This window comes from Rhipicephalus sanguineus, chromosome 1 (genome assembly GCF_013339695.2).
Source record: "Rhipicephalus sanguineus isolate Rsan-2018 chromosome 1, BIME_Rsan_1.4, whole genome shotgun sequence".
In the NCBI taxonomy this organism is placed as follows: domain Eukaryota; kingdom Metazoa; phylum Arthropoda; class Arachnida; order Ixodida; family Ixodidae; genus Rhipicephalus; species Rhipicephalus sanguineus.
The window spans coordinates 3,022,271-3,046,700 of record NC_051176.1 but is presented as its reverse complement, the minus strand read 5'-3'; the positions used below and the strand labels follow the sequence as shown (position 1 = coordinate 3,046,700).

The following is a 24,430-nucleotide window of genomic DNA, read 5'->3' as shown; positions in this document are numbered from 1 at the left end:
TCACTTGCCAGTCACTGATACACATCTTGTGATGCACTTTGTACAAGATTGCCATCTGCAACAAGTGTCTTAAAGTTTACTGCATCAAACAAGTCTTGACAGGAGCATGACACCTTGATTAACTGCTCCACTCCATCAGCCAGTAAAGCTGTGTATTTGATTCTCGCACAATATTACAACTACATTAAGTTCTTAAAATTCTTGGTTTTAGGTGCCAGAATGGCATCAGGATGAGGCACGCTGTATTGGTGAGCTCTGGATTAATTTTGACAGCATAGGTTAGCATGGACCTAAAGCCACTTACAAGAGTGAACCTTAAACCTCCAATACATTGAAAATCACCAACCGAACAATGTAGAGGCCAGCGTTTTCCCCCTTCAAAATATACTAAAAACCTGCCAATACAAGCATGCTCTAGACTAACAATAACTAAAATTTTTTGTTGAATTGACCCCTACACAACTACGGAATGTTTTACGATTAATGGTCTCTTTCTAGCGATCAACATGAAGCTGATGAAGCATAAGAAACTGAAGGTATACCCACGAGAAAAAGAATAACTGTTTAATAAGAATGACGACGAGGTCCCGTTCACCCTTACTGATTTTGTTAAAACTTACTCCAGGGGCAGGTTTTATACCCTGAACAATTATTTCAAGGTTAGTCCTGTGAAAAAAACTTGGTTCGCTTAAAAAATATGCAAATTTCGGCCACAAAATAAAACGCTTTCCTACCAAGTTCGTAATTTCGGCCCTTAGCAAAAAAAAACAGTGAATTTCTTGGTCCTATAGTTACTTCAAAGAACTAAAATTCTATTTTGTGAGTATTTTATTTCTTTATTGTGTTGATGGGTGTTTAAGGAAAAATATCACAAACATGGTAAACGACAAAAAATACCACTATTTCAGGAATTTATTGCAGTTATAATAATTCTTGGGGTTTTACGTTCCAAGACCACGATATGATGTTGTAGTGGAGTGCTTCGGAAATTTTGATCACCTGGTGTTTAACATGCAATTAAATCAATGTGCATGGGATTGTAGCATTTCGTATCCATCGAAATGTGGCTGACACGGCCGATTTATTGTTGTAGACATTTATTTATTGATTTATTTGGTTTTAATACATAGAAAACGCGAAGACACAGAGGAAATAGGCAGGGAACAGGCTGACAACTGCCATCCAAAGGCAGTTTAAGGCAGTTAAAGACAGTTAAAAGCAGTTAAAAACAAGTTAAACTGAGGACAATAAAACACAGTACAAATTGATATTCATATTTGCGCTGTATTTCAAATAGCTTTTGTGGTTTTCGTGCACACCATTATATTTATGTGATTTACTAAAACCACCAAAATTTTAGAATAGCTATTTCAAAAAGCCATTTATTTAAAAAAAGATCTCTCTGATCCAAGTTCAGGACACTGTTTATCATTCTGCATAAAAAGAAGAACGATGCATCGTTTGAGTTGCTAACAAGATATAATGCACCGAATGCGACCACACGGCCTAGTGGCCGCTCCATTAGTTATGTGCTGCAAATTGGATGCAAGTTGTTCAGCGTAAATGTATGTGACATAATCACAAAACACCTGTTCCAAGTTGCGTAGTGCTGCAAGCTTTGTCTTGGGATCAGCCACTAGACAAACTTGAGTGGACGACCCGTAGCGACGGCCGCTCGAGGCTGCAGGCGAGCTCCACTTGTGCATGAAAACGACTCTGAGAGGGCGAATGACGTAAGTGTATCACTGTGAAAAGTATAAGCTGTGTGTTGCCAACAAGTTCAATATTACGCAACTAAAACTCTGCCAGTACCCTTGCAGTGAGTGCATTCAGCACAGTACGCATGTATTCCTTCCTCTGCTGTTATGTCAAAAGGTGCAAAATGTCGTGGTAAACAAGCGGCTTGTATGAATATTGCCACGCGCGTTCCTTTATCGCTTTTGCTGTATTCGGTTTTCGGCCACAAAGGCTGTCAGCAATGCTCAGCGCGAACCGCGCCTCATTGTTCGAGAACCTTCGCGATCATTGTAGATCGTTTTGTTAAGATTGTGCGCAAGACGGGCACACTCGAGCTTTTCCCAGAATTTGCACGACAGCCAGCGATAACGCTGGAATATTCGATGGCACATGTTTAAATGCCGACGCGCTTCACCGCTTGTCAGTTGATCGACGGTCGACGCTCTGTTCGCCGCTATCAGTGCATACAGTGTGTATTGCTGTAAATTACCTTCCTGTTTATCGGCCACAAGTTCGGCCGAATAAAGACTTTCATATCGGACACGTCGCCTGCGGTCTTCGTCCACGTCACGACTTCGTGACAATATCATGCCTGCATACACACAAAAATACAATATTGTATCAGCAGTATTTTGCTTAGGCAAGTAACTTGTACAGATTTCTGTTGACACCCGGCTGAAACCACTGTTCTGGTAAGAGAAGCAGAGCAGAAGTTTCGGATAGAGTGCAGCTAATTATTTTTAGACCCTCAGGAGAGAGGAAGGACACATGAGCGCAGCACTGAAGCCGCTGACCGCTCACTAACGGCACAGTTCTCATTGCATGATATGGGCAAATATTGGCAATTAGCAGCTTTTACTGTCCACAGTGATCAATTTCTGATCTCATTCACTCACTGAGCATTGCCCTCAGACACAAGTTGAGCTTACCTGCAATCGAAGCGGCAGTGATGTGAGCACCTGCAGCCTGGAATGGTCATCATTACGGGTTTTCTCAAGTTTCCCAAGTGGCTGATCACAAGACAAAGGCTGCCACACTATGCAACCTGGCTGCGTATTTGTTGTTTTGGAACAGATGCTTCGTGAGTACAATGCGCACAATTATTTTGAACAACTAACTTGTATCCAATTTATATACTCCAAAACACATATATACCCCAAAAAAGTGGACGAGAGGATGACCGCCGTCGTAGCTGAGTGATGGAGCATCGGACGAGTTATTCGAAGGTCGCAGGTTCGGTCCCTGCCGGCGGCAAGTTATCTTTTCGTCCACTTTACTTTCTTCACATTTATATCCTAAATAGAGTGAAACCTCGGTGATACGAATTTCACTGGACAACCAAAATTATTTGTATCATCCGAATTTCGTATCACCAGAAAGCGTGGAATATCAGCATGCGACAAAAGAAAGCTGGCGTACAGTTTCATTTATTGTTTTTCAGGGCCGCAGCAACGTAAGGAAGAACCTTGAATGATTGTCAGTTAAGTTTTTAGATGCAAGCAATTGTACCAGCACTCGTAAACATGCGGCCCATACAAGCGTATTTAACTAATGAACCAGGTGCGTTGTGACGCGCGACAGCAGTAGACCCTTCCAAATTTTAGTATGCTTTTTTTGCATTACACTCGAGTACTGCAGCGATAGTAACCAAAGAAGTGCTTTGACGCTATTGATAAAGGCCACAAAATTACAGAACCACGGTCCTGTCTTATGATTTTCTAATCGTGGAGGTGTTAGGGATGTTTTTAGGGAGATTTGCGGCCGTGCCCGCACAAGTGCGACGTCAACGGTCGCTCATGTTGACGTTGTGAGGTCTGACTCCTTGGCCAAGACCGTCCTCGCCTTCTTTCGGTCCTCGTCAACCTTTCATAGGATGTCTGATGCACGAGGCAGGCACGTGTAAACACAGTACAACGACAGCGACCCGCGTCGACGCGTTAGAAAAAAAGAAGAAGCATGGCACTAATGTCACAGAGCAGCAAGTTGGGCTAGTTGGTTGATGTTCATTCTTCAAAGGTATACTGCGCTAAAAGGAACAAGGACACAGAAAAAGGGGAGACAACACTGCGCATGTGTTGTCCGCCCTTTTTCTGTGTCCTTGTTCCTTTTAGCGCAGTATACCTTTGAAGAATGCACTAATGTCCTCTGTAATCTAAACGCAAAGGCACACGAAGGCACATAAGAGCCTCAAAGATTCGCGCACACAATCTCGGAGGCCGTGACGCGTCTCTGAAGATTTATTCTGACCGTAAGAAAAGTGTTTTTCTTACACCGTGAGTCTGACGATTTGGCGGTGCGGCGCGCATGCCCACGCTTGCGTTCCCTCACTCGCTCGTGCTTGGCGCGTCTTCCGCAACAGCGCATACACCACCTCTTCGTACTTGGGCTGTAGCGTACGTTCGTATCAAACGTTGCTCGGTGAAAACCGGTTCGCAACAACCGTACTCCATTACATTGCAGGACAATGGGCCTTAGCTGGGACCACCGAAATATTCGTATCACCCCGAAATTCGTATGAGCCGTGATCGTATCACTGAGGTTTCACTTACTACAAATAACATCCCCTATACTTTCCTTGGCATTATTGTCTGTTAGTTCTCATTAATATTGTATCCAATTTGCAGCATATAAATAAATAATGGCGTCGCAGCTAGGCTTAGCAGATCACATTTGATGCATTATAACTTGTTAGCAACTCACTGCATTATTTTTTACACAGAATGGTAGACGTCTCAAACTTGAATCAGTCATGCTTATATAAACAAAAATGGCCTTTCAGAGAAAAGTGCTTTCAAACTTCAGCGTTTTTTGAAGCCACACAAGTTTACGCACAATTTAAAGAAAGTGTGTGCGAGAACCACGGAAACTTTATTAAAAGAAAGCGCAATTATGAAAGTCAATACGTAGAGTTTTATTATCCTCAGCTTCACTTGTCTACAGCAATAAATTTCTGAAATCAGGTATTTTATGCAGTTCACAATGCTTGCGATACTTATTTTTTCATCAGACGTCGTTCAACAGGAAAGGGGCCCAAAATACTCATAAGCTTGAATTTCACTTGTTCTTTGGAATAAGAAATATTGTGACCAAGACTCATTGATTTTTGTTTTTGCTAGGTGCGCTCAACGTTCCGAAGTTGTGAAATTGGCAGGAAAGTTTCTTAAGCCAAAATTTGTATGTTTTCTTTAAGCGAACAAAATTTTTTTTCTCATAACTCACTTTGAAATCATTGTTGTGTCTAAAACCTGTGCCCAGAATATATTTCATCAAAATCAGGAATGGTGATTCGCACATCATGTTTATTTTTTTCTGGACACACCCAACCATTGATAATTATGTTTCAAAGAAAATTCATGGTTCTAAAGTAGAAAGTGTTTTTGATCTTCTCATTTAAACATGACCATGCCATAGCCGCCACTGGCCATCACCATCGCCACACAAAAACCATTCGTGTACTCCCCAATAGCTTCATTGTAAAAATGTGTAGTTACCGGATCCCACTTCTGTAAACGCTGCCTCCTCTTCATCTCCAAAGTTTGAAGTAGTGCATCCAAGCTGCTTGCAGCCTCTCTCCACGGCTAGTAATCAGGTTCCCTTTGAAAAGGCGATCAAACTCTAGTAGTAGCTGGGGAAAAAAAGATACAGAATGGTAAAAAAACATGGCTGATCCCTCCGTCATAGGAATCGCTATAACACGAAAGTGAACGTGTCTTCACAGAAGTTCTGCTTATCGTGTAGTGATATATCTGAGAGCTTCTACAATGTATTTTGGTGTTTGGCAGCTATAGCATCGTTCGACGTGGATGCACCCATGTTGACGCCTAGTGGCATGTCTCCATCGCGACGACTAACGTCCATGGTCATGATTAAACCGTTGTGGTAACTGAAGTTGTGAGCATATATTTGGAATCAGCGAATCGTGAATCGCGCGTGAAGATGACATCAACAAGCTCATAATCAACACTGGTACCCGATATGCACTTCTTCAAAACGTCGTCAATTAAGGGTAGAAGCGGCACGATGTGCGCTTATTAGTAATGTGTTACCGACGCCTGTGTTCATGCATACACTACCACACTGCGCTTCAGCAATATGGGAGGCAGAGGTTCGTAGCTTGAGCCGCAAACGCGTGCGTCCCGCTCGCCTCTGTCTCGCTCCACCAAAGCACGACATTCGCCCGTCCAAATCGTGTCCTTTTTTTCAACGCGTATTGCAGCAGTTTTGTTAGTCGGTGCTCTCGCAATCGAAGCAGTCGGCGGCAGAGAAATCCCGTTGATGCATGTGGAAGCTGCACCACTGCGATGAGCCGGCGCACGCTGACACGAAGCGAAAGGCAAAGAACGTAACTGCGTCTAGGGTGCCTCGGCGACGCCAGCGCAGCCAGTGTCCCTCGCTGGTATCGAGACGCCATAAAGATACACTAAAGAGCAAAACGATTTTTCTCGCATTAGTAAAGTAGTCTTCCACGATACCAAAAACACAACGCTTTCTGCGCTAAGACGCTTAATAAGCGAGAAAATGCGCAAAAAGAAAATACAGGTGGCGACGCCACCTTGGAATTCCCGCACCATTTGTCGTGACATCACATATTTTTGACGGCGCCTGCTTGGGCGTACGCAGTTCCTAATCGATTAAATCGAAGTACCTTGTCCTCTGAGGGGGCCAGAGACTTGACATAACGAGTTTGTGGAAATTTCGTCGAGCCAGTGGCGCCAAAATACGTTAAATGCTCTTTGAAATCTTCTACGCCACGAATTACAAAGTTCGGCGCGAAATTAAAAAATGAAACTTTGAACTTGGTTTTCTCCTCTAATAATAAACCTATGGTGGTGAAATAAACTACACAAGAGTTCTCCGAGCACACTTTATCAATCTAAACCAATTCATTGTTTCTCTTTAGTGTCCCTTTAACCATGACCTCCGATATCGCGCACAATCTCGGAGTAAGCGCTAGTAAGTGTCGATGGTGACGCGTTACTTTTCACATCTCACAGACGGCGACACCGCCCCACTCCGTCCCGCCTACCTACATCGCCGACAGAGAGCACCGTGCGAAAGAGGATGTGGGAAAGATAGATATAAGGCGCGTTCGTGGAATGTCCGTCACCTGCCAAGTTGGCTTAGTCGGTTGAACATCGGGCGCTTACCGTCGCGGCCGCAAGATCGTGGGTTCCATTCCCAGCGGCGGATCTTTTTCTTAGTTTTTTTCTTTCTCACCCGTTGGCGTCCATTTTATCATCGTCATAACTGTGACGGAAGTACTTGGTGGACCCCGGCATAAAACACTTTCGTGTTAAAAGAAACTTCAAAAACTACCTGACCCGTTTACAAACAGTTTCACCGCTGAAAGACACCAATCTTTTTGAAGCTTATAACTTAAATATTCACTAGCATGCATGCCCAATACAACAGCCAGAATTGGGGCTAAAGTCCTTGTTACGACCATCAAAAACAATGAAGCGAGATTACGTGGACTTGCATATTTAATGAATTTGCAAATCAAGAAAAAAATTCTCAGACATCCATCAGTTTTGCCCACATGCCTTTGGAAAGCACAAATACTACCAATCAAGGAAACAATTAAGGAACAGAAAGCGAAAGCATTATGCAAGACCCCCTTGCAGTACTTCCCATTGCCCCGTTTTCTCATAAATTGAAGCACATAGTTCAATGTGTGAATACTGTAGTTTTAACTACACAGTATCAGTCTTTTGATGCTAAATTAATTCATTCAAAGAGGGTGCTCTACCTCAGTATGTCTGTGCCACTTGGCTGCAATGCAAATAAATGAGTAAACGAACAAACGCTGTATGCAATAAGAAACCTCAGTCCTACTTCATCTAGAGTTAAAGGAAAAGCATATTCAGGCTACACAAGCTAACGTTTCAATGAAAGGCTTCCTAAGCACAAAATAAGCAGTTGATAATTTAAACACTGGAAGCAGTGCTGTTGTGAGCCTGAATACTGGAACATTGTGAAGTAAATAGCATAAAAACAGGAACCAAAATGACTTGAGATGAACGAAGCTCGCAGAGTAGCAAAACTGACGTACCACCACCTTCATCAACAGACAATGAAATAGCATACTTGTCTATACCTACCATAATCAGATACCCTCTTCCTGCATATTTGGGGCTACCCAAATCAGCATTTTGATATACATATATACATACATACATACATACATACATATATATATGTGTGTGTGTGTGTGTGTGTGTGTGTGTGTGTGTGTGTGTGTGTGTGTGTGTGTGTGTGTGTGTGTGTGTGTGTGTGTGTGTGTGTGTGTGTGTGTGTGTGTGTGACACATGAAGCCATGGCAGGAGAAGCCGACGAGGAAGAGGTGGCGCGTAAGTATGGCGTCTGTGCCACTGGACGTGTCCTATTCATAGCGTCACACAAGTAGACAGGATGAAGACCTGGCAGCCACTTCATCAGCCACGCATCACCAACGTTCCCAACAAGACGCCCTGACCACATACAGACCACCTGTGCCGATCATCGCTGCATACAGTGACCAGCTTCATGGCAGCATCATCGGCAGACCTCGACATCCCGAAGTAGGCTGGATCGGCGGACGATGGACCCGTAGAGGACTGGTTCCACCTTTTCGAGGTCCACGCTACCGCTGCATCATGGTCAGAACGGGAGAGGGTCAAAAACTTCAACGACTACGTCACCGGTGAGGCCTTCCGCTTTTACTTCACACACATCTTCCAAAACAACGAGTCTTGGAAAAAAATCAAAGAAGAAATGATCATTCGATTTAAAGAGTGCGATGAAGACTTGTCCAAAACCCACCAGCTGGAGGCTTTTCAACTCGCTCATCACAGTAACGAGAACTTTTCCCGCAGCAAGCACATTTGCCAAACAAGACCTCATGTGAGAAAATTGTCGACGATTGTACCATATTATGAATCTTCCGAATATTCCTCACACATTCGAACACCGAATAGGAATTTACAATTCCAAGCAGACAAGGTAAAGCATCCAAAAGGCATCCAGACCCTTTTCCCAAAAGACCGAACCTACCGTCAGGTTTCCCATCGGCAAAGAAATCGGAATTTTCTACCTGTTCACTGCACCATAGGACTCCAGGCGTTATTGAACCACCCAATGCAGCTGATTCTTCGCATCGCATACGTGCCGCACCACCTGGTTTTGCATCAAGTGGTGCTTCAGTTGCTCATAATGCTCATAGCACGCTATCGTACCTACATTCGCAATCGAAACCTGGTGAAGTCATGGCTGCTGCTGTAGCGTCCAGTGATCACCCACCTGAGAGTCAAAGCAATACAGAAGTTTCGAATTCACCAAACCCTGCACGTTGCCAACAGACTGAAACATCCACAATGAACGGCATCTCAGAACACCCTGGGAAGATTGCTGATGATTCTGGCACACTACTTCCATTGCCAGACAAGCCTTACAGTAGACCACCGAGTACCGACTGTTTGCTGATCACATCAACTTGCAAAGAAAACCAGACTCATCTTACTCCAAGAAGCCCACCTCATCCAGTCCCGCAACAACAGCAATGCCAAAAGAAGAAGCTCGAAGAACCCCAGATACAACAACGGGTACTCGAACAAGGACAACGACAAACAAACTACATCTAAAGAACACTTGGGGCATAAAGAAGGTCGCCAAAAGAGACACCAACGAAACCGACGACAATTTCAACATCTGAGACACCTCCGCATTAAGAAGCGTCATCAAGGACGCTTTCCGCGCCACAGATCAAGACAACTGCGACAAAACCACAGTCAACGACGACGGAAGCAAGAAACCACCCCTTCTTCTCGTCAAGAACACAGACATCGCTCCATCAGCTTCGGTCAACGAATACGCAAACGAGAGGCAAACAGCGTGTACAAGCCACGACAAAGACCTCAACGCCTACGACATCTGACCTGCCGATGCTACAAGCTCTCCCAGCCGTTTTCGTTTTTCACGGGAGCTCAAGCGGTGTTTTCCTTAGCATCAAGGCGCCGGGGAAGCCCATGTCATCTGCTGTGGAACAGCCAGCCTCGCCCACCAGAGCTGTGCTGGTTATCACCGGACTGCTGAACCGTGTTCTAAAGGCGAGGTCATTGAACTCATTAGGGACATGGAACCATTGGCCTGATTTTCTCGTATAAGACTCCTCGTTCACTTTTGTTAGTACCTCGCGCACTCTTTCGGGGGGAGGGGGAATCGTGTGACACATGAAGCCATGGCAGGAGAAGCCGACGAGGAAGAGGTGGCGCGTGAATGGAATAAAAGTATGGCGTCTGTGCCGCTGGACGTGTCCTATTCATAGCGTCACACACACACACACACACACACACACACACACACACACACACACACACACACACACACACACACACACACACACACACACACATATATATATATATATATATATATATATATATATATATATATATATATATATATATATATTATGCCATAAAAACAGATCAGTATATGATCAATTAGTGCAACGGAACTTTTGTATGTGCCCTACTTTCATGCCGCATTTTTCGATGGCGGCGAAAATGTTTAACGCTCGTGTACTTATATTTAGGCGCACATTAGAGGTGTGCACGGGCTCCGGGTAGCCCGAAAGCCCGAGCCCGACCCGGCCCGCGGGCCGGGCTCGGGCGGGCCGACGCATTTCCACCTCGGGCCCGGGCCGGGCTCGGGCTACTTGGAGTTTTATCGGGCCGGGCTCGGGCCCGGCGCAAAGCCCGACTCAAGCCCGAAATATAGAAAATTGACCGCCCTTTACCGACTCAAGCCCGAAATATAGACCGCCCTTTACTGCTTTTCCTTTCAATTCGCTACTTTAAACAAAAGGGGAGCTCTCCGATTATCTCTCTATGGAATCCTCCGCCTGTCCATCTGAAGTTTTAGTCTTCTGGAAAAACAAGCTGCAGAGATATCCCAAGCTTGCCAGGCTGGCAAAAAAGATATTAGCAATTTCGGCGACGAGTGCAAGCAGCGAACGCAACTTCAGTTCGGCGGGCTACATAAACCAAAAGCGCCGCACTTCGTTGAAGCCGCAATCGTGGGACTGCTTGCTGCTTTGCACGACAGTTTGTAATCTGTGTAATAGAGACTGTTCGTCGTGTGTCGTTTGGTCATATTCGATATGCTCAATAAAATGCCGAATTACCGGAAAACGATTTTTCGTTTTCGCAGCGAACCTTCAAAAATCCGGGCCGGGCCGCGAGTTTGTAATATGCAGATCGCTCAACGCATGGAAACGGCAGCGGCGCGCTATTGGCTGCGCGCACACAGGGACGCCGCTGCAGAGTTCCGCCTAGCAACGGCCGCGCCGCGCTCTCCTTCTCGGGGTGCCTTCCGCGGGAATTTTAAACGGTGAACGCGGCCGCTGGGCCCCGTAGAATTTTCGTCGCCGCTTGTGAAGTGCTACTGCTCTCGCGTTGACCTAATACGCCGTCGTCGCCGTATGGTTCGACTGTGCTTTGTGCATTTTGTTTTGTTATAACGGTGAACACGTTCGCCCATGAACATTTGTGTTGTCGCCACTGTCTTTTGTGCCTTGGCGCTGCAGCAAGACGCGGTCGGCCGTTGTGTTCTACTGTGCGTTTGTTTTTTTTTATTTTTTTAACAGTGAACACGCTCGCCCTTGAATATCTGTGCTGTCTGCTGTGTCTTTTGAGCCATCGTGTTGTCGCAAGACATAATCGTTGTTGTGTTGGACTGATTGCTTTTGTTTATTTTTTTAACGCTGAACACGCTTTCACGTGAATATATGTGTTGTCGCCAGTGTTTCTTGTGATCTCGCGTTGTCGCAAGACGTGATCACCGTGGGTTCGAGTGTGCCTTGTGTTTTCTTATTATTCTTTTTTTCGCGGCTGATCTTGCCAACGCATTTTGCAGCCCTGCAACGCCGGTGTTGTACGGCTATGACCACGGAAAGCAGCGCATGTGAGACGCCGGCGCGCCGCGCGATCGAATGCGTTGAAGACAATGACAGTTCATCGCCTGACGTTGACGTGCCGCTGCCGTTGCCATGCGTTGAGCGCTCTGCATATTACAAACTCGCGACGTGGTTCGGGCGAACATCACTGATGAACAAGACGCCTGCAGCTGTGTAAAAGATTACGGCTTGAAGACAAACACATCGTGGGTTGTAGACTTCGTGAAGTCAACAGCAAGGTGTGAAAGGTAATACAAAAATCGTGTTTCATAACTTCAAAATTAACTTGCGGCATCTTCTGTGGTGATTTAAATTCATGCTTTGGGGATAATGTCCAATGATGAGCCGTCTCAATGAGGTCGTATTATGTGTGCACTTGAGCCGTCTCACTTAGATCGTATTAACTGTGCTCGTTCTACTGCCCTAATTGAACTTTGTTTGTATTTCTTTTTTAGTAAATTTGCAATGTCAATCTGGCTCCCAATCTCTGGCCGATGCAACCTTGGGTCCTTGCTGGTTATTGTTTGTAATTTAACTATATTCTGTCAGTCGCGGTGCTGTCAGTTCTTTCCAACTGAGCTTCAGTCAATCCTTCTAAGGTGTTATGCATGCCCAGGTGCGTTAATCTCTCTATGCTGGTGCTTTCAGGCAAGCCTAGGGCCTGCTTGAAAGCTTTCCTTACGAAAATATTGATTTTGTCCTTTTCTGTCTTGTTCCAATTAAGCCTAAGAATGCTAGCCTCCTCCATTCCGTGATATACTTGTTTGTGATTCTCCTGATCAGCCAGTTGCCTTAGTGACCTTAGTCACTATTTTTATAAGAGTATTGCTGTTAGTTCGCTTCGACTCAATGTTGTGTACAAGGACCCTAACTTGTTCAATGATGGGGACCTTTTCGTGCAAGTCTGTATCTCCTCGCACTCTCTCTCCTTCATGTATCTCTTGGGCCATCTCCTGTTAAGTATGGGCCTGTAAAGTTCTGATTTCTCTGGTGAAAATTCAAGCCTAGTGCCTGTGAGGTAGACTTCCACTTTATCTACCACTTCCTGTAACTTCTGTTCTATTTACCCATCACTGCCTTCCGAGATCCATATGGCAACATCATCCGTGTATACGGAGCGATTGATTCCTTCGATGTCTTCACGTTTTTCTGACAAACCTGTCATAATGAGATTAAGAGCATGAGCAATATCATGGAGCCCTGAGGTGTAACTGAACTGTCCATGCCCCTCACCTCAGACTCGAGTTCCCCCATGTTAAAGGTAACCTTCCTATTTGTTAGGAAGTATCGGATGTAATTGTATGATATTTCTCCTAGGTTTTAAGTTGGTGACCTAAGTGAAATGTGCAGGTTTGTGGAATACTTTCGTGAGATCCAACCATAATGTAGATCTGGTTCACATTGCGCTCTGATTGCTCTCATTATTTTCCCATCCTATAATACCTACGCCATAAGATATGAAAATAACTAGAACACAATTACTTATGTGGCTGCGGCACTTTTTCGATTTTGTTTCACCCGAACCGCTTACGCCGCGTATAAGGGGGGGCCAAGCGCACACATAATACGACCTAATTGAGAACGGCTGATCATCGGACATTATCCCCAAAGCATGAAGTTAAATTACCACAGAAGATTCCGCAAGTTATTTTTGAAGTTATGAAACACCATTTTTGTATTACCTTTCACAGCTTGATGTTGACTTCACGAAGTCTAGAACCCACGATGTGTTTGTCTTCAAGCCGTAATCTTCTACACAGCCGCGAAAAAAAATAATAAAAAAAAAAACACAAGGCACACTCGAACCCACGGCGATCACCTATTATGCCTTGCGACAACGCGATGGCTCAAAAGACACAGCAGACAGCACAGATATTCAAGGGCGAGCGTGTTCACTGTTAAAAAAATAAAAAAAAGAAACGCACAGTGGAACACAACGGCCGATCGCGTCTTGCTGCAGCGCCAAGGCACAAAAGACAGTGGCGACAACACAAATGTTCATGGGCGAACGTGTTCACCGTTATAACAAAACAAAATGCACAAAGCACAGTCGAACCATACGGCGACGACGGCGTATTCGGTCAACGCGAGAGCAGTAGCACTTCACAAGCGGCGACGAAAATTCTACGGGGCCCAGCGGCCGCGTTCACCGTTTAAAATTCCCGCGGAAGGCACCCCGAGAAGGAGAGCGCGGCGCGGCCGTTGCTAGGGGGAACTCCGCAGCGGCGTCCCTGTGTGCGCGCAGCCAATAGCGCGCCGCTGCCGTTGCCATGCGTTGAGCGCTCTGTATATTACAAACTCGCGGCCGGGCCGGGCCGGGCCCGGGATTGTGTTTTCGTACGTCGGGCCGGGCCGGGCGGGCTCGCAGCACTTTGCCGTCGGGCTCGGGCGGGCCTTCGACAAAGTCAGCGGGCCCGGGCCGGGCTCGGGCTCGGAAATACGGCCCGTGCACAGCTCTAGCGCACATTAAAGAACCCCAGGTGGTCGAAATTTCCAGAGCCCTCGACTACGGCGTCCCTCATAATCACATGGTTGTTTTGGGACGTTAAATCCTAGATATTATTATTATCCTTTGATTACGTGCTTTCAGACCTGCTCCTTCCCTATTCAGAAAATCACATACCTGCAACTTCATTATTTAGAAGTACATACAAGAAAATGCCTGTTATGCAACGGCTATACAGTAAAATAAGGTGCATACATCAGGGCTGCAGTTCATACAGTACGACTTGGGGAAAATAGTAAATTATTGCCATGACACTGATCTCTATAACCTAAACCTTTAATAACCGTTCAAATCACATGCAACCAGAACACTTCACCAAAACTTCAGTAATTGGTGACTGCATGGTTGGATTACAGGATACGTTGAATGAAAAAACATACGAGAGGACAGAAATTTACTTTAAAGAATTGCATTTTTTCCAGAGTTTATATTTCGTTAAAGGTGCAATGCCGCAGCTTGAAGTGTGCTACTTTTTGATAGGCTTGCACTGTGGTTTTTGGAGTTAACAGCAACTGCGAGTAAAAAGCATTTTCCTTTACAAATTCATTTAAAAGTTGGTGTTATTCACTTTCTCATATATTTTTTTCTCACGCGTTTCACAACAACAGTCATCTAGAAAATCATTTGCACTCGCAGTTCTAAAACTTTTTTACTCACCTGTGTAATTAAAGTGCCAAAGTCATCCTTGCAATGCATCTCCACAAAATTCAGCACAGGCACAACAACACCTCCTGCCTAAAAAATGCAATGCAATATTACCAGCAAACATTTCATTCAAATATGCTTTAAAGATTTGTACTAATAGCATCCACAGTAAGGAACAAAGGTTTGCAATTTAGCAGACGAAGGTTAACTCGTCTCACTTTAGGAATGCTAGCCTGTGCCACTCATGGCCATGGTGGCAGGAGTGCACATTGAACTAGATTGAAGTTTGCTTGCCACATTCATGCTGCAGTGAGGAAGGTGTGCCACCCTCTGCCACAAGTGGTAATGGCTAACACGTGCAGTGAAGGACCTAACACATACACAAGTACAAAGGGAAGTGGACGAGAAGACGGCTGATGCTGCCATAGCTGAAAGGGTAGAGCAACACTGTCCTGGCTACATGTCTCTTTCTCTTGTGTTTGTTCTGCTGCGCTTGCTCAGATGCATAAGTTTCAACACATGCATTATGTGGAAGGCGCATCCAAGACTTCTAAAGGCAGTAAGCTATCTTTTTCTCCACTTCACATTCCTTTTCTTTAGCATTTGCACAATTGAAATTAAAAAAAAAGCTGCAGTAATTAACTTTGTTTTCCCTATTTCTGTGGCCTGTTCCCCTTCTGCTTATCTATACTGCAAACACATGGAATGTAATAGTATGGAGAGCTGGGCGAGTTGGTTTGAGGACATTCTTGGAAACATTTCGTCTTTTGTGTGCGCGCCGAAATGTTTCCAAAAACACATGGAGTTCTATGCTCAGAGAAGGCATTTTGCATTTAAATACAAATCTTGCGGACAACTTTGGGTAGCACAGAACGGATGTAAGACGGAAAGATAACCATGACAAACGCATATGCAGCTATTTCTATTCAGTCCCTCCTGCGTTATTTGACGTTACACTGTAGATCCATACTAACTGGAGCAGTCACAATGCTGACACCCCTTTCACTTTCCTTATGTTCAATCTCCACTCCTCTTCTGTTTACAGATGCTAAAACATATACGGTTATGCTTTTTTAGAGCAAACAGGTTAACTAATTCATATTAGCAACATTTTTCTACAAGCTTCTACAAGCTACAACCCATAATGCACTGCCAAACGAATCTACAATGGAGTTATTTATTGGAAAACGTATGGACAAATTCAACAAGCTCTGCAAAGTCTGCAATGTCTTTTATGCCCTCTAAAAGGTGTCCATACAGAGGTCGTACACCGTCCAGAATAAAAGCGAAATACTGTTCTTACATCCACAGTTAGCATACTCTAGCAGTCACCAAGTTCTAATCTTTTTTCTCCACAGAGGGGTGCCATAACATCTTCTTCAAGCTATGTCTTGGCAGTCCTACAGAAATTTTTGAAGTGCCAATGAGGAAAATGTCAAAATTTTAGAGTTGCTCAGGATAAATACTGAATAGCCGTACCACATCACATGCTAAGAATTGTACTCTCGTAGTATATGGTTTAACAATTCATATGCAAACTGTTAAGCACAAAAACATTTTAGTGAACTTGTTATTGCTTTCTTCTCTTTATATAGTGGCTATTTGTCTTAACGCTATAGAGCTGTAAGCAAATGTCCTTATACTAGGTTCAGCTCGAAGCTGAACACTTCCTCTACTAAGTGCAGATGTCCTTGAAAGAAATATGTTGAACTGTTGAGACAATTAATTGAATTCTGCAAAGCTGCACATGTGATGAAGCAATATAAGGAAAAATAAGCTATGAGCTTATTGTTACATGATTGAAGTGCTACAGATCCCAAAACATCATGCAAAAGATACCAATTTACCGGGCACCACTACATGATACTTTCCCAACTCTTCTGCTTCTTCTTAATCTGGAACAGTGCGCTCAAGCTGCACATGGTGCTTACAATATATATTGAAAAAAGCAGAGCCATGAATGAGCCAATAAAAGCGCTGGTGACAGTCACTCCTTATTAACACGAAAGTGTTTTATGCCGGGGTCCACCAAGTACTTCCGTCACGGTTATGACGTTGATAAAATGGACGCCAACGGGTGAGAAAGAAAAAAGTCACAGTTTCGCCGCAAGGGCGAAGCAATGAATGCGATAGCAAGGAACTAATGCTATACGAAGTCAGGCTCGCCAATGGATACTCTCAGTTTGAACAGCGCTTCTGTTGCAAAGGCGGCCGAAGCAGCGAAGGAAACTAGCGTGCTTCAAGTGTCGAGCTGTGACACTTGATAGTTCGCGCTCATCTTCTGTTTGTTCGTTTAGCGGCGTCCCTGAGCTCGAGTGACATTCGTACGCGTCGTAACATGAGCGCGGACAGCACGGTGAAAGCGTGAAACATTCCTTAACCCCGCGCCACGAGAAAACCGCGCGAGCAGACAGCGGAAGGGCAAGCTTCTCCCATGCGCAAATATAAGAAGCGAGCGAGCTCGCCGACGACTTTTAAATGCGCCCGTCGGGCTCCTAGCGCCACCTCGCTGGTAATGAAGAAACGCTTATTATCGCCTTCTGTCTCTGAGTCCGTCCAGCGCTAAATGGTGTATATATAACGCTCGCCGTTAGCTGCGTAGAGGATCTGCGTTTCGTGGCGTAGTGGATAGCGCCGCTCGCTGCGGAGCAAGGGGTCCCTGGTTCGATTCCGCGCTTCGGAAGCATTTTTCTGAGTTATTTTTCTTCGGGGCCTTTATATATATATACATACTTATACATATACGGTGCATGACGACGGCGACGGCAAAATCCAGCCGAGACTGTCCATAGAATTGCTATCGCAATAAAAACCAAGACAAATTTCCGCCGCTGGGAGTCGAACCCACGACGTTGCGGACGCGACGGTAAGCGCCCGACGCTCAACCGACTAAACCAACTTGCCAGATGACGGACACTCCACGAACGCGCCTTATATCTTTCACACATCCTCTTTCGCACGGTGCTCTCTGTTGGCGGCGTAGGTAGGCGGGGCAGAGCGGGGCGGTGCCGCCGTCTGTGAGACGTGAAAAGAAGTAATGCGTCGCGATCGACATTTACTAGCGCTTACTCCGAGATTCCGTGTGCGATATCAGAGGCCATGGTTAAAGCGTCTCGTAACCAGCGAGTGACACTGGCCGCGCTGGCGTCGCCGATGAAACCTAGACGCAGTTACGTTCTTTGCCTCCCGCTTAGTATTAGCAGGCCTCGGAAAGTCTCAAGTTCCAGCCACCGCCGAAGGGGGGCGAAAAAATCGACCCCGTCGCAGCTAAAAAACAAACCATAGTGGCTCCGTTCAAATCTGCCCTCGGCGACGCCAAAAAATCCGCCAGAGGCGCCGTAATAAAAGCAATATTTAAGAGAAATACAGCTATCATTGCCGCATAAAAGTGCTTTTTCTTGTGTAACTGAAAGTAATGTTTGAATGATGAGTAAATTTGTTGTTTAGTGATTGAAAACATCTCTGCCTTGTCGCTCACCGCTGACGGCCGGCGCGCGGTAGCGAGCAAGCGGACCGTCGCTGTGACCAGTGACGAAGCGCAAAAAGTGCGCCGCTGCGTCTCGGGTGCCGCAGATAACGCGCAGAATATGCGCAGTTATCGTCCGATGGTTGGCAGCTGGTTTGTTGCTCCCCGTTTTCTTGCGAGTTCTATCGTTAATGTTGTCTAAAATACGCATGAAACTTTATTTCACCTATGTAATCATATTGCAATTATGGTGGGCAGTCGGTGTGCTACTGTATGGTGCCGCAGGAGCTGCGATACCAGCGAAGGCGTCAGTTTCCACAGGTTCCTCGACGATGGCAGGTACACGTACTTTCAAGCTCAGCGTCTTTCTTTCTGCTTTGTGACCTCGTTAACATACCACACGTCACTGTTCTCGCTTTTGAGTTGTATGCTAACACGATTGGACAAAGCTGCTATTTCACTTGCACTTGCAAGGTCTGGTGGGCTCAAATGAACGAGTGAATTATGCGATGGCATGAGCACGACTTGGCCAGACTGTTGATGAAGCCTACTTTCCAGTGGCGATGGCACAATAAGAGAATGACCGGGATAGGAAATCGTTTCTCCCTTCTCTGTGTTTCTGCACCTCTTTGAGGCCTTGCATATATCTCATTTATGGGTTATTTCATCGGTATCACGTGTTAAAATGCTCATGTTTTCTGCCATTCTGTAGGCATCCACTATAATGTGATTTCTTTGCGTGAACCTGCTTGGTATTCTCAGTCTGACCGCAATATGTTGTAATAACAACAAACCCGGGGGTCTTCAGGCGTACTCGTTGAAAGCAAGTACTGAAACTGTAGCAAAAAAAATGCTGATGCTTTACGCCTGCCCTACAATACAAGTTGGTTATTGTGAGCGCTAGCTGACGGTGGAACCGGCAACAAACGTCATCTAATTTGTTTCGTCTCTTTGAAGTACCGCGAAGGCTAGTCGTTTACGAGCTCACGATGTCTGAACAAGGGCCTTTTACCGCTTGCTCACTGTCAATAAAGATTATCGTTCCTTCTACTCACTCGTGAATTGTTCTTACTGGTGCCAGTTGCCAATGTATGCCTTTCGGCTCCATGTAACCTTCGTACGCACAGGTACTGCGTTCCGAAGGGCGCTTTGGCGTGCTGCTGGGCGTATCGACGCGCTCAAAACAAGCTTGCGAAAGATAACGAGACCTCCGTAGCCGTACACGAGTCCCGGCCTCTTTCGTCCACTTCTGTTTAAAAAGGATAGAATAAAAAACCAGCCGAGGCACCCGCGTATGCGCATACGCACCCGGTACTAAAAAAGGCAGCCATTTGCATTTTTCTACGCAAAAAAAAAAAAAAATTTGCTTTCCGTTTCCTGTTTACGCAGCGCCATCTCTTGGGTGCCTTCGGTAGTTCCATGCGCTACCGCTGCTTATCTTTCGTACCGTTGTCAAGGCTACAGTTTCCCTTCTCTAAACTGGTTCTTTATTCTATGGTATTAGCGTGTGCCGGCGAGAGCACCGGCTAACAAAACTGCTGCAATACGCCTTGCAAAAAGGACATGATTTCGACGGGAGAATGTCGTGCCTTGGTGGAGCGAGACAGAGGCCAGCGGGACGCACGCGTTTGTGGCTCAAGCGATGAACCTCTGCCTCCTGTGTTGCTGAAGCGCAGTGTGGTAGTGTATGCATGAACACAGGCGTCGGTAACACATTACTAGTAAGCACACACTGCCGCTTCTCTCCTTAATTGACGACGTTTTGAAGAAGTGCATATCGGGTACCAGCGTTGATTATGAGCTTGTTGATGTCATCTTTACGCGCGATTCACGATTCGCTGATTCCAAGTATATGTTCACAACTTCAGCTACCACAACGGTTTAATCATGATCATGGGCGTTAGTCGTCGCGATGGAGACATGCCACTAGGCGTCAACATGGGGGCATCGAAGTCAAACGGTGCTATAGCTGCAAAACACCAATAGGCATTGAGATAACTGATATTTATTCTCCAACCAAAGTTACGAAGACACGTAAAAACCCGACGTTTCGGAACCAGCTCGGTTCCTTCCTCAGGGGGGACTGCGGCGGCTTGGCAGCGGCCTCTTTAAGGCACTCTCGCGGCGGTTAACGACCCCACGCATTACCGAGGAGCGTAGCCCATGCGCATACACCGGGGGGAGAGTTCCGAGTGAACGGTTGATATTTTGAGTGGTCCTCTGTATATGCCACGACTCCAGTAGTAACCTCCTCCTCCACTTGGTTTCACTTTCGAGGATGGCGGTTCCGTTGAAGTCTATTCTGTGGTCAAACGTCTCTGCGTGCTCGGCGACGGCGCTGCGTTCTTTGTTGAGTTTACGGACGTCGTTGACGTGTTGCCTAATCCGTTCGGGGAAGTTTTTGGTCTCGCCGATGTATGACGAGGGGCAGTCGGCACACGGTATTTTGTAAACGACGCCGGGCGCCCTGTCTTTTGTTGGTCGGTCTTTCGGGCGGGGAAGGAAGCGGCCCAGCGTGCATGAAGGCACGTGCGCGATGTGCACGCCTTCTTTCCTAAAAATCCGAGCCAACGCCTCGCTGGCTCCCTGGACGTATGGGACCGACACGCGTTTTGGAGAGCTGTTCGTCAATGCTGGCTGGGAGTCGCCTAACCTCTTTTTCTCTGCGCGGCGGGCGACGGATCGAATGAAATTTCTGGGATAACCGTTTTTTCTGAGGTCCGCAATTACGCGGGCCTCTTCTTTCCGGCGTTCCGTGTCAGTGGAACATATCTTTTTGGCTCTCTGAAGTAATGTGGACACAACGGAGGCCTTGTGGGTGGAGGGATGGGACGAATCGTATTGAAGGTACCGGCCGGTGTGCGTCGGCTTCCTGTAAACGGAGAACTCCAAGTCACTGCCCCTTCTTGCCACCTGGACGTCGAGAAAGGGCAGGGTGCGGTCGCGTTCACACTCGACCGTGAACTGTATGGCTGGGTGAACGGAATTTAGGTGCAGTCTGAAGTTTTCAATTTCAGATGTCTTCACGACACAAAAGCAATCGTCCACGTAGCGAAGAAAGAGCTTGGGTCGCGGCGAGAAGGAGCCAAGTGCTTCCCTTTCTATATGTTCCATGGTCAGGTTTGCCATTGTGACGGAGATGGAGGCTCCCATTGCGGTTCCACTGTTTTGCCTGAAGATTGTTCCTTTGTAGGAAAAATACGTGCTGGACAGGCAGAATTCCAGTAGACGGCAGAGTTCGTCAACAGTGAGTGGGGTCCTTTGACTCAAGCCATCGTCACCCTCAAGAGCAGCACGGGCACAGGATACAGATAAGGGTACCGGTACATTGGTGAACAAAGATACGACGTCGAACGAGACCAGGCTCTCGTCTTCGTCGATGCTCACCTCTGATGCTAGCTGCACGAAATGGCTGGAGTCGCGGACATGAGTTGGGGTATTCCGGGTGAGAGGCCGCTTCCTTCCCCGCCCGAAAGACCGACCAACAAAAGACAGGGCGCCCGGCGTCGTTTACAAAATACCGTGTGCCGACTGCCCCTCGTCATACATCGGCGAGACCAAAAACTTCCCCGAACGGATTAGGATACACGTCAACGACGTCCGTAAACTCAACAAAGAACGCAGCGCCGTCGCCGAGCACGCAGAGACGTTTGACCACAGAATAGACTTCAACGGAACCGCCATCCTCGAAAGTGAAACCAAGTGGAGGAGGAGGTTACTACTGGAGTCGTGGCATATACAGAGGACCACTCAAAATATCAACCGTTCACTCGGAACTCTCCCCCCGGTGTATGCGCATGGGCTACGCTCCTCGGTAATGCGTGGGGTCGTTAACCGCCGCGAGAGTGCCTTAAAGAGGCCGCTGCCAAGCCGCCGCAGTCCCCCCTGAGGAAGGAACCGAGCTGGTTCCGAAACGTCGGGTTTTTACGTGTCTTCGTAACTTTGGTTGGAGAATAAATATCAGTTATCTCAGTTTACTTACCCAACCAGACAGACTTCTGTCTAATGTTTACCTTCAACCAATAGGCATTGTAGAAGCTCTCATATATCACTACACGATAAGCACAACTTCTGTGAAGGCACGTTACACTTTCGTGTTTTACCGATTCCTATGACGGAGGGATCAGCCATATCTTTTTTTGAATGCTTTTTAATCATGCAATATATTTGAATCAAGCACAGTTTTGCAATATTATCGTGACTAAAAAAAAGCTGCACAGTAAGTTTTAAACACATCCACCAAGTTTTTTAAATGCTGACGCACACACCTATCTGCATCTGCTATGCACCAAATTTTGTTTTTGTAGTTTAATATGGTGTGACACAGTAGTATGCATGACACAATTATCCAGAAAGATATACAGTTGAGTTCCCACATTTTTTTCTTGTTGTTACACATATAGAAACGTAGTCAAAGCCATAGGCGTGCACACGGAGGGGGGGGGGGGGAGAATTCCACCCCTAGTCACCCAGGGGAGCAGTGGCAAAGTCAGCCCCATACTTTGACTTAGTAGGGGGGAGAGGTGCGCTGCGACAAACATTCCTCCCCCCCCCCCCCCTATGGTCACAGTGACCCATAAGTTAGCTCCCAGAACTGGCCACTGCTTTATAAAGAGGAAAAGAAGCCCATGTAAAAGCATACCAACCAATGCCTCCGTTGCCGAAAAAGAGAACATCCGTAGAACTGCTGATGTCTGGTTATGAATCTGCATTTTCGTGCTGAGGTGCCATTGCTCAGCTGAATGCAAATTGCGCGAAAAAACGTAAGACTAGACGAAGAAGGCTACGGCACAAGCGCATTGCCGTAGCCTTCTTCGTCTAGTCTTACGTTTTTTCGCGCAATTTGCATTCATCATGAATTACCAACTCGCCCAACAATCAATCCTTCTAAGTTATATTGCTCAGCGTCAATTATTTTTGTTGCAGCGATTTAGCTGCATGCCAACCTGCAATATATTAATGAAATTCTGTAACACACGAAAATATTTACGAATTGCAGTTGCAACAAACACAGAACATACAGCATTCAATTGCACGGGCGTATTGCATTGCTTTCGCGCGTTTAAAATGACGATTTTGTAAGTGTCGTCGATTTCGTCCAGCTTGCTATGCGTCGCGATCGAACACTGCCTGCGCAAGGAGTGGCACGGGTCCAGACAGACAGACACGCTCACGATCAGATTTAACCGTGCCGGCAGCACAATAACGGCTCAATGGGCTACATGTAGCAGGCAGGCATCGCATGCAACAAACCGGAGCCGATTATCGCTCATTTGATCGTTGTACAAACCAAGAGGCTATGTACAAACACGCATGCACACGCAAAGGGAAAACTAAAACGAGCCGACAGCTGATACCTTGACCTTTCGGTAGCTGTGCTCCCACAACGGAAGTTTCACATTGCAGCTAGGGATCACCTCCTCTTATCGCATTGCTTCAAAAAGAAATAAAAATATTTTGCCATCGCCAAAAGTATGATATTGTTGATAGCGAACTACAATGAGAGGAAGATTATTGAATCGCACGCAGTGTCAGCGATCGCAGGCTGCAGCAATTGCGCTCGCGTGCAATAAGTTCCCTCGCCGTGAGTTGCGCGCCGTGCGAACGAAACACCGAGCGGTAACGGCATAAAATAAAAAACACAAAAATAATGCAAGATTCGTGATTATCTCAAACTGCGATTCTTACAGATCTGCCTAGGCAATTGATATACCAACTGCACATAAGGGTTGCACACAGTGCAATCTTTGCACCTACGCTCACACGATCATAAGTATAGTTTTACGCATCCCTGATTCTGAACTCGTCTCGAACACGGCCAGTAACAGTACGCGTTTACAAAGCGCGTACTGTCGCGGAGGAAACAAATATTTCGGTCATGCCTTCACAACGGCTGATCATAGATCGAAGATGACTGCAGCGAGTTCAATAGCGCGCACACACACACAGAGAAACAACGAAGAAAGGTCATTCAGAATAACTTACCTTGGGTCCTCGGCTTCAAAAGTGCAGGTGACCGCCGAATCCGCATGACATGCGCGGCCGCCGGTCAAAATGGCTACCGCAAGCAACGGAAAGACGCCGCTGGCCACTCGAGACGCACCACAGAACGACAAAAGCGCGATGTTATTTCACGCTTGTG

The 24,430-nt window shown here is 46.1% G+C and overlaps 1 long non-coding RNA gene across 1 annotated transcript; it reads right to left on the bottom strand.

Moving 5' to 3' along the window:
* Window positions 1-5,036: 5,036 nt before the first annotated feature.
* On the bottom strand, window positions 5,037-23,027 carry LOC119384595 (uncharacterized). Its single transcript, XR_005181907.2, has 3 exons — window positions 22,935-23,027; window positions 14,835-14,908; window positions 5,037-5,362 (listed from the first exon to the last, which is right to left on the bottom strand). It is a non-coding gene; the product is annotated as an uncharacterized LOC119384595 (long non-coding RNA).
* Window positions 23,028-24,430: the final 1,403 nt, after the last annotated feature.